Below are 11,814 nucleotides of genomic sequence, written 5' to 3'. Positions count from 1 at the left end.
CTGGATACACCCTCCTTGCACGGTTTAGCCTGCAGCACCACTTTTACCGGGGGAAACAGAATAATAAAAATCCTTACGATTACAATAGGGTTCCTAGCACCACTGGTCCTAGGCCCCGCGGGCTTGGCCCCCTAACAATAATAGTAAACTGGCAATTTATTGATAGAAATTGACTGAAGTTAAGCTAAAAAACAAAACACAAACAAACTGTAAATTATTTATAGAAAATTGTATTAAGTAGTCAGACATCCAGCAATCTCCATAATATATGCATTATACTGTTGAATTACTCTTTTTCAATATTAGATGCATATTAAGCATATCGTTCTGTGTTAGAAAATAAAATGGCAGTCTAAATTATTTTCTCCATGTGTGAGGGGCCTCAGTCTGTAAGAAAAACTGATGAAGAAACAGCTCAGATTCTGATGTGAAGTTAGTTTATTGAGCACCAAGCATTTCACCAAGTTCAACAGTTTTTATTAATTTTCAACCAAAGCAGTTCGTATAAACACTGCAGAACTATTGTCTCATTCTCTGCTGCGGTGACGAACAGCTGATTCTCCTCTGAAGCAAATCTCAGCAATCAAACACAAGAGAATTCACAGACATCAGTACTAAGTAACCTCTATTTTCACATTAAACATTTGTTCAGTGTCTTGCTTTGTAAATGCGAGGCTTTGCTTACATTTACTGAAAGTCTCCGTCCTCTGCTGAGGTCTGTAGGACTCTTCAGTGGGCTGTTGTGGATGCTGGTGATTCCATCCTCCATCTTTCTCTTCCACCAGTAGATGCTGGGCCTCTACTCCAACATTTTACAGGCATTAATACATTAGTATAAAGTAACATCTATTTTTACTAAGGATGCACCAATCAATCTGTGCCGATTTTCCCTATTTAAGGGGATCGGCGATCGGCTGATCCTTGCATATGAAACCGATCTTTTCCGTCGATCTTTTCTACCTCCACAAACATCTTTAAGTCAGTCATAAAGTCAGCCACTGTCCTTTTCGGCCGTGAAATGACTGACAAGCCCGCCCACCAGGTCATGTGTGCATGTGCATGCTACATGCCTCTGCTATACGGGATAACAACAACAACGCCCGGAGCACGGTTAGCTTAGCATGTCAGTAGTTCAGCAGTAGTATACAAAAAAAGAGAGCAAAAGACCGCAATTTGTAATTCATGCAATGCAGAAACAAATCTTGGTGGAGTTGCAAACGAAAGTTACCTCATTCACCATTTAAGAAACCACTTCACCTCTGAGTATGCATCATTTGAAGCAAGCAATCAAGCTAATGCTAAAGCTAAAGATAGGGGAGCAAAGAGCCAGTGGTCTGCTGAGAGCGCTTATTAATTTATTTTTGAGATGACTACCTCATGTGTAGTTAAAACAACAAATTTGTATTGTTTCACAGATATTCTTCAATAAAGAAGTTTGGAGCATTCAAGGTGTACGCTGGTCAAAATCAGTATTGGCAGGTCATGCTTTTAAAAAATCGATGATGAGTAATCGGCCAGAAATTTAAATCAGTGCACCCCTCATTTTTACATACGGCAGCATTCTGACATTCAATGTACAGTCGGTTCAGTTTCTGTGTAAATCAGAGGCTGTACTTACATTGATTGTTTTGGTTGAAAGAAGTCTTTCTGTCCTCTGCTGGTGTCTGCTAGTGGGACACTTCAGAGGGTTGCTGTGGATGCTGGTGCTCCCATCCTCCATCATTCTTCTTTTCCACATCGTCATTGGAGGCTGCCGTTCCTATCTTTGCTTAAATTGTTTTGGTTGATAGAAAAGTCTTACAGTCCTCTGCTTATGTCTCCTCCTGATGTCACTTGCTGGGAATAAAAGAGTTTTCACTAACTCTAACCTAACTAAACCTATATATGGGGAGTGGTGGCCTATGGGGAGTGGTATTTGCAAAATAAATGTTTTGCAACTCTCTCTAAATGGTTCTCCCTCTCTCTCTCTGTGTGTGTGTGTGTGTGTGTGTGTGTGTGTGTGTGTGTGTGTGTGTGTGTGTGTGTGTGTGTGTGTGTGTGTGTGTGTGTGTGTGTGTGTGTGTGTGTGTGTGTGTGTGTGTGTTGTTTGTTTTATTTTATCCTTTACCAAATTTTTCATTAGGCTACTGCTACTGGCAAGATATGGTGCCATTGTTCTAAACTAGGTGTAAGGGAACACATAATAAACTATTTTCAATCTAGTTTTAGGTAATAAGAATAACTCATTTGGTCATTTCTTAGCAAATAAATTCTAGTCTGACAATTTTTTCACCTGGCCAAGCCTAAATCTTCATTTTATATTCTAAAAACCAGTCTTCTCGACTAGTGCAGATTCATATTTTCATGTCTCTTTGCACACCACTAGGGGGCACTGCTGAACTACCAGTGAAAAGACCAATGACAAAACTGAAAGTGCATACAAAGTACATACAACTTATAGTTGTTAATGTTATCAATACAATAATGTAAATATTTAATTAATTTAATAGCAGTGAATAATTATGCTTTTGTAAAACAATGCTTTAAAAAATAAAAATTATGCAAAGTACGACAAAACAATTTATTTCTAAATAGATAATGCTGTGTCAAAAGCCTTGGTTCCTAAAGTGAGGTATGGGTGCCCCCAGCGGTACGCAAATTGTCATGGGGGTACTTACAAATAACACATTGGTCTCTGTAAGACTACCCATGGACAGAGAATTATAATAATCAAAAAAGCTAAATATGACAAGGCTACATTGCTTTGAGCTAGCGAAACATGCTATCAAAACTTTGATGTCCTTTGTATGGGGTGCCAAATGTAAAATCTCAGTTACTTTTTCATAGCCGACATATTTTGAACATTTAGCTCACGTAACTCACATTTAGCACATTTTCTTTCATTTGAGACAGAAATTCATGTAAGTCGCATGTTCTATATCATTGTTAAAAATGTGTACACATGAAAAATAAATCAAAATGTAAATGTTTAATCTAAATGTAAATGTTCAACCCAAATGTAAATCTGAATATTAAAAACTAAATGTTTAGAAATTATGGAAAGTGGGCTGGTCAGTGCCTGTCGATCATGACTGTGGCTGAGTGAGTGAGGAGAGGGGAAGAGCAAGATATTGCAGGATTTCTCCAAACTGACGAACTCAAAAGATTGGTAATGACTAGTGTATGGGCTGCACAGTGCACATCAGCTGGGGGATTGTCGCTGAGACTACCGGCATGCTGTATGTCAACTCACTTTTGCCAGTGATGGAGACACCGAGGATGTAGAAGGAGGGTGGGATGAGCAGAATGTGGGTGACCTGCCCACTTTGTATAACTTCTAAATATTTAGCTTTAAACTTGGTAGAGATTTAACATTAAGATTTACATTTAACATTTACATTTAGAATCAACATTTACATTTAGATTTAGAATTAACATTTACATTTATTTTTCATGTGTACACGTTTTTAACAATGATATAGAACATGCTGTTTTACATGACATCTCACAGAAAATGCCAGTAGGCTAGTTAAATAAATGGAGTGATAATTTTAAATAAGATGATTTATTCTTTTTTTTTTTTATTATTATTATTATATATTGTTCCTCAACAGCATAGAGAGACAAAGTTCCCTGTAGGGCTACATTGTATTGTGTTACAATAATGTGTTTTTTAAGTGTGCAGAAGTAGGGAATACATGGCTTCAGATTAAATGTCTGAAGGGTTACAGGACTGTGAAAAGTTTGGAAACCACTGCTCTAAACTAACCTCAGCTTCCCTCACAGAGTGCAAATGAGGCCATGGAAAGGTTTTAGACCTGATAGTCATCTCACTTTGTGCTGCTATAACTGGACCATGTGGGGCACAAGGAATACCAGGAAGATTAGCCAGCTTTATGAGGTGCAGATGAGGGGCGGAAATCCTTTACTGACCAAGACTAAGGTATGACCTTAGTATTCATAAAAAAAAATTCTGTATTGTGTTTGCGTTTTAATTTATCTGTGTCTAAATTAAACCATGTGTAATCATAAAAATGAAATTAACAACTTTTGCCCAATCACAGCACTGCAACAACATCACCAGCCTAGTATGTTGAATATCCCTGTTTTTAGTTTTTTACAGCTAAAGCATTCTTGGAATGCCAGTGCATCATTTCCTCCAGACCTTCATAATTTTGCAATGTAAAATTGATACAGGAAAGATTGTATTGTTAAGGTCAATATTTCTGGAATTCTTTGGACCTTATCAAAATGCAATTTGTAAGTAGTGTTGTATACACAAATGAATTAAAACTTTGAAAAAAAAAATCACAGCTCTACTTAGTTTGCAACAATGCTTATTTAAAAGCTACTTGTCAAAGGAGCATCCATATGGATGGAATAGAAGGTTGTCCAAAGCAATGCCAGCTTGCTACCTCCACCCACTTATCTTCTTTCCATATTGCATCCTGGCCCATGTGTTCCAGGTGCCACACACAAATCATTCACGTGATACCATAAAAAAAAAATTAAAAATCCAACATGGCGGCCTATTTTCAAGATGGTTGCCAAATTAGCCTCGCAAAGAGTCCCTGTTCACAGACTAATTTGAATGACATTAGTGTAAATGTATCTTTAAGATGCATTGTATTGTATTGTATTAGTATAAAGACATTTAGATGACATCATTAATGGAAAACGAGAAAAAAGCTTAATATATAACTATTGGAAAAATAACAAAACACCAATATAACTGTGTAACACAAAACACAAAAGTTCCTCTGGCTGCTACCGGTCACATATGCAGCTGCAAGGTAGCCCTGATCTGAAGCACTTGCATTTTTGGTTGCATTTTTTTTTTACAGGAACACTTTGTCAGTTTCTGACAGCTACCTGCAATGGGGGTAATGTTGACCAACAACTTGGATGCTTGTGCAAGTACTGAGCCCACATCTTTCTCAAAAGCCAGCATGACATCTCGTTCCTGGTGTTGAGCTTGCAACTCAGTAGCATGAACATGTGGTGATTCAACACCCAGCTGCTCCAGTCTCTGCTTGTAAAGTGTGGTCAGATCAGCAAGCCTGAAAATGGGTGGATCTGTACCATCACTGGCAGCTTTTATTTCTGATATGAGTGACCAATTCAGAGAAGGCCATTGGATATTGCTTCCTTCCCATTCTCCTGTGCTCTCTCTTGCTCATGGACCCTTAGGTAGACTTGTTCTTTGTTATACAGAGCCACCAAGCAGGGAGAAGGGTTAGTTAGAAGGGATACTTCAGTTCTTGTGCTATGACATCTCCGCCACTCAGTTTGTCAAGTAGTGTCCCATCATTTAGTGGTCTTGCACATTCATTAATACTCACATTCACATTCATTGTCATTGCTTCTCTTAGCTCACCTTGAGTCTCACATAGTGTAGTTCAGATAATAATGATAGCTGAGGCTAGGCACTGGTTCTGTGTTGTGCACTAGGTTCACACCAGGGTGTCGGCCAGAACACCATTTAAGGCCACCGTTCCAAAGTATGATGGAGAAAAGAGCAGAGAGAGGTTTCTGACTCAACTTCTTCTTTACTTGGTGTGTGTGTGTGTGTGTGTGTGTGTGTGTGTGTGTGTGTGTGGTGTGTGTGTGTGTGTGTGTGTGTGTGTGTGTGTGTGTGTGTGTGTGTGTGTGTGTGTGTGTGTGTTGTGTGTGTGTGCGTGCGTGCGTGCGTGCGTGCGTGCGTGCGTGCGTGCGTGCGTGCGTGCGTGCGTGCGTGCGTGCGTGCGTGCGTGCGTGCGTGCGTGCGTGCGTGCGTGCGTGCGTGCGTGCGTGCGTGTGGTTTCTATAAAGACAGAATAACAAAATTACAATTACAATAATAAAGAATAACAAACATAAATTGATTTCACTTATGGAAAGTAACATTATCAACTTAATATAAAATATATAATCACAGTGATAAAGTAATTCAATTGTTAATATCACATTTCTCCTCATTCACACCATTATGAACTAACATATAAAACACAGAATTCACAGTTACTTAAACATACCAGTCTTATATCAAGTTACTGCTAACCATCTTTATGTGACATTTCCGGTTATATAAACCTCTTTAACTGTGGAAACCCACAGGCTACTACATCCTGTCACTGAATTAACTTAACTGACCAGCAGCCTGATTAAACACACTTAATTCACACTAAAAACTTGGAACTACTGCTCAAACATAACCCATACTAACACTACGTTATAAGAGCACAAAGAATCATGCTTTCAATCAGACATGATGCATGCAGAACTGACGACCGAGCCAGGTGGGCCACCATGAACGCACCGATTACACCGCGAGCATGCAGGCTGGTGCTTTCACTCACATTAACCAACCAAACTTACGTGAACATGAGTAAAACACCAACGAGATGACAACTATGCAAGAGGTGGGTACTCACGCTTTCATTCATGCACACAACTTCTAGTAAGTCATCACTTTACCGCCGAAGCACACTGATCAACTTGTCAACTGTTTTGTGTGTAACACCCCTTCTTTTCAGTCTCGTACTGATCAAGTGAGCAAGTCCACCTCTCGCGGTAACTGTGGTGAAAAAACATATTCCACACACAAAAATAGATAAAACAGACCTCCACAAACAACTGTAACTATTATTATTATTAACTTTGTAGCCTTTTCTACACATAGAGAACACTATTTTTTTTCTCTCTTGGGCCTTTCTTTGGATATTGCTTCTACTGATATTGCTTGATCTTTTTTCAGATCTTTGTAAATCTGTGTTGCTAAACAGGAGCCTACACGTCTCATGATAGTGTGCCTTGTTTTGTCTCAAGGTTTCCTCTATCCCCCCACTTTCATAAAGTCTTGCAGGGTCTATGATGATTAGTACTGTAGTTGATGAAGTGAATGAAACCAAGGAATATTCCTTGCCATGGTGACACACCATCATCTCCTTTATTGACAGGATTGGTCTGGGGAGACTTTTGATCTTCCTTTTTTATCTTGTTGACATATGCAACACTTGGTCCAGTCAGTGGTCCTTGATTTACTTGTAGAGCCAACAGCCATTGCTGGTCTGACTTTTAGTTTCAAAGGCTGATGCTTTTATGACCCTGGAACAGAAAAAATATAGCCTATTCAAATACAACCTGATCAATTTTTGCGGCCAATGCTGGTGCAAATGTTAGAAAGGAGAATGTATTTTTACATCAACTAGTGCAGTGCACATAGGAAGTATATATTGTCTGGGACACTCAGATGGACTATTCTGTTTTCACCTCTGTTCACTAATCCCAACCAGTCAAAGCAGATGGCTGAGATTTCTTCCTATAAAAAAGAGGGAGTTTTTACTTCCCACTGTCACTAAATGCTTGTTCATGTGGATCTTGCTGGGTTGTTCCTTTCTTACTATGGACTTTATATAAGGGCTGCAACTAACGACTATTTTAATAGTCGACTAGTCAACGTTTATTGAAACAATTAGTCGACTAATCGGATGACAAATCGCACATTTATGTTGCTACAATATTTTAAATTTGGTTTGGGGCAAATTACGACAAATAAAAACAATAAATAAAACAATCCCAACTTAGTGTAAACAGGTTCCTTACAAACACAAAAGAAATTGAATCCATCAACACTAGAATTTCCTTGAGTAATAGCATTTACACATTAAAAAGCTTGTGCATATTGGTCATTCCATTAGTGTTATTGAATATAATTAATTAATTTCATTATAATTAATTAAATTATTTTCTAAAAAAATAAAAAGCACATGAAAAGCAAAAATAACTACATTAGTGATTTTACTGTTAAATAAAATGCTGCTGAATCTAGTTTAGTTTATATCTAATGAATTACATAAGTTATGGCTGATAAATATCTCTCTGATTACTATAATAAACCAGATCAAGCTGATGATTTAATCATTCAGGATATTTAGGTGTAATAATCATAATAGTTAAAGTAGTCTAATGGAACAAACTTTGTCTGTGAACACGTGAAATATAATTAAATATATTGCGTTTCACAAGTTGGGACGGATGAATAGTGACATTAGTATTTATGCTAACATTTATTTCACCTGACATGTGACATGTTAGCATTTGTCCTTCCATAAAGTGTTACATCTGACCATAACCAAATCGGTGGCTCTTTGTGGTTTAAAGACGATAAGCTGTGTAGTCTTAACTTGGTATATTCCTTTAATGCAATGGTTAGCATTAGTTCTTAGTCTTATGCGTCGGTGGGTTAGCTTAGCATGCTTAAGTAAAGCACCGTCACTGTGTTTGTGGGAACTTTGGATGGATCTGACGGAGGAACTTAGACTGGTTCACTTTGCTTCAGGTAGACTGTGACTGTGACGAGCAGAGCTACGTGTGTGAGCAACGTCAACAGCGCGCGGTAACAGTGACATATTCTTACCAGTGGGAATGTTTTTGATGATATGTCTCCCGCTAACCACGTCCGTAACGTGCATACAGCTCTGAGCACAGATATATAGAAGGGGGATGAGACACTCCTCATGAAAAAACTATGTTCAGCTCCGTCCACAGGTTGAAAAGGACGGTGATGACGTAACCGACAATTGTCAACAAATACATTTGTGGGTGACTAATTCTGTTCTCGATTTTTGTCAACAATGTCCACTAATCATTGCACCCTTACTTTATAATTTGTTAGAGATGACTTTGTTATATTTTGCGCTATATTAATAAAGTTGAATTGAATAGAAAAGTGGGAGGGTAAGTAGCTTTTTCATGGATGGCCAAATGAGGTTGTTTGAAAGTGGGACATCATCACTGTAGAGGTAGTACTGATGACATCATCACTCAAATGTTCTAACTGATGACATCATCACTGTAGAGAGGTAGGACCAGTTCCAATATTCTAATGTTCTAACTGATGACATCGAAGTAGGACTGATGACATCATCACTGTGTCCGTTGACTCATGAGCAGTGTTAATTTTGTTGACGAAAATTTTTCGTCATAGTCTTCGTCAACTACATGTTTTGTCTGACAAATACAAAACGATAACTTAATAAAAACTACCGCACAGGGATAAAAACTATGACGAAAGTTATTGATATTGTCGTTGACGAATAAAAACGAGACGACAAGACCTGTGCCATCAACATCCAATCAGAGGAACTGTTAGTATCGTAAGGCGGGATAAACACAGAGACGTCCAACCAGAGGACGATGTCTTGCATAGTCAGGCTTCAGCATTTCCTTGTGTCTGCAATGGAAGTATGAAAATGTCGACTGCGGGTAGAAAAAGAAGAGCCGACATATGGACACACTTTAAATATGATGTGAACCAAAACAAGACGTTGTGTACACCGTGTGGAGCAACTATTAGCGGTAAAAACACAACAAACTTGAAGCGACATTTGCAGACAAGTCACCCTGAAATCCACTCAAAGGTAAGCATGTCATAATTATGTTTAGCTTTTTGTTGCTACACTAGAGTTACGTTTGTAGAGCTATATTGCCCATTACTGTGGTATGGTAATTAAAAAAGCCTGAAACGTTTTAGACAATAAGTTGAATGCTTTTTCTTTTACCCGCTTTTTTTCTAACAGTTGCAGAAGCGTCCAGATGATGACAGCGGGCCGCCGGGTGCAAAGAGGGCTAAAACTACTCAACAGAGTATTTCAACAGCATTTCAAAGTGTCTTAAAATACAAGAGTAACTCAAAAGAGCAGCTGAGTAAAGAGGAAGCAATAGCGAAATGGATAGGAAGGACAGGATTACCAGTCACTACTATTGAAGATGAGGACTTTATTCTAATGATGGAAACTATTGACAAAAAGATGACTATTCCAAAGAAAACCAAATTGGGTAACTTGATAGACAAACAGTACGAAGATGAAAAACAAAAATTTAGGGGGAGACTGGCTGCTGCTCGGAGGATATCTGTAGGAATTGACTTGTGGACAAAAAAAGGACTGACTGCTTCATTCCTGGCCATTAGTTCATGCTATTTTTGCATTGAACAAAATAAACCAGAGCACATTTTGTTGGCTCTTGAACAGGTAGCCCATCCACACACTGCACAGTCAATCAAAGCTTGTGTGGATAAATCTCTGCAAGAATGGGATATACCAACTGAGAAGATCATCGCAGTGATAACAGACAATGGGAGCAATATGGTGGCAGCATTTAAAAATACAGCTTCAGAGGGAGAAGACGTCACCTCAGATGATTCAGAAGATTTCCCAGTCATGGAAAGTGACTCTGTGCCTGAAGTTGATGATCTCAGGTGAGCAATTATCTTAAACCTCTTTTTATCCAAGTTTGATTGCATGAATAAAGTTGGAGTATGTTTGTGGTATTTGGTTTCTTTTGCACTTTTAATTTATTATTTTAAGTTTCAAATAGAATATTTAAAATAATTGTTAATTTGTGTTTGTTGTTGTTATTCAGGTACCATAATGTTAACATGGAACGGATTCCATGTGTGGTGCACTCCATACAACTTGTGGTCCACCTGATGCAAAAGGAGGCAAGTGTCAAGCGACTCCTGGACAAAACAAGGTCGGTGGTGAAGCTCTTTCGCAAGTCATCTGTTGCAACACAAAGGATCTTGGATGCGTGTGGTCTTATTGTCGTAAATGACTGCCCCACACGCTGGTCAAGCACATATAACATGATCGCACGCCTCCTCAAAGTGAAAGACTCGGTCTGCCAAATAGCAAATGACATGGGTTGGGACAGCTTGCTCCCCAGTGAGTGGCAAAAGCTTAAGTCATTGCATGAACTACTGCTGCCATTTGCAGAACATACACAAACCCTTCAGAGTGACACCATGTCCATGTGCCTGGTTGTCCCTGCTCTCCTTGACCTGCTCAGCCACCTTGATGACTTTAAAGAGAACACCAGCTACCGAGACCTTGGTACTCTTGCAGAAAAAATGAAAGTCAGTATAAACCTTCGTTTTGCATACATCTTGGATCCAACTGATGAAAAGTTCACGCCACTTGCAGCAGCTGCCTGTTTTGTCAACCCCAGTGTATGTGAAACCCTTGTTAATGTAACTAATGACAATATTCGGGAACTGCTCAAAACAGCAGAGGAGTATGTGGTAAAATCCACACACTCGCAACAAGAGGATGAGTCTGATGTTAATGGAGAGGAGAGCACAGAGGAACCAGTAGTACCATCCTCATCAAAGAAGCCGGTCTTCAGGTTTCTCTCAAAATGCTGCTCAACACCTAAACAAAGATTCTCTGAAAACAACATCAGGCAGCAAATCAGAAAGTATAAGGAAGAGCTTTCACAGCCCATCACTTGTGACACAGGAACAGAGTTTTGGCTGGAAAAAAGCGATTCTCTCTATCACAACTTAAAGCCTTTTGCTTTAGACCTCTTGGCTGTGCCAGCTTCTCAAGCCTTTGCAGAGCGGGTGTTTAGTGTTACAGGAGACCTCACTAGAGGTAAGCGCAACAGAGCAAGGAGCACTTTAGCACGAAGCGCATTCCTTAAAATGAATCGAAGCAAATAAAAAGGGATATTAGCTATACTTGTTTTGCAACAACATACACTATTTCATTCTAAAAATGTAGTAAAATGATTTTGTTTTTGAGTGTTTAAAAGGCTGTCCGCCATGCCAGTAGATTGTTTTTTTTCTGCCCTGATGGTTGTTGTTTAGTAGTTAGGGTAAAATATTGTTAGAGACTGCACTTAATGCATATGACTACTTTTTTTTCATAAAATCTTGAATATGTGTTCTTTCTTTATTATTAGTTTTAAATACTTGATGGAATTATATTTTTATATTTTGTTTCCTTTGAATGTATTTATATTTGAAGATTTTTGTTGAAATACTTCAAATTAATTTTCAGAATTGTTTTATTT

General features: G+C 38.6%; 1 long non-coding RNA gene across 1 annotated transcript; it reads right to left on the bottom strand.

Moving 5' to 3' along the window:
* Positions 1-387: 387 nt before the first annotated feature.
* On the bottom strand, positions 388-1,954 carry LOC114466085 (uncharacterized). Its single transcript, XR_003674379.1, has 3 exons — positions 1,619-1,954; positions 686-799; positions 388-575 (listed from the first exon to the last, which is right to left on the bottom strand). It is a non-coding gene; the product is annotated as an uncharacterized LOC114466085 (long non-coding RNA).
* Between the last annotated feature and the right edge of the window lie 9,860 nt (positions 1,955-11,814).

This window comes from Gouania willdenowi, chromosome 6 (assembly GCF_900634775.1).
Source record: "Gouania willdenowi chromosome 6, fGouWil2.1, whole genome shotgun sequence".
Taxonomy (NCBI): domain Eukaryota; kingdom Metazoa; phylum Chordata; class Actinopteri; order Blenniiformes; family Gobiesocidae; genus Gouania; species Gouania willdenowi.
The sequence above is the reverse complement of the archived record's forward strand: the minus strand, read 5'-3'. Positions and strand labels throughout refer to the sequence as shown.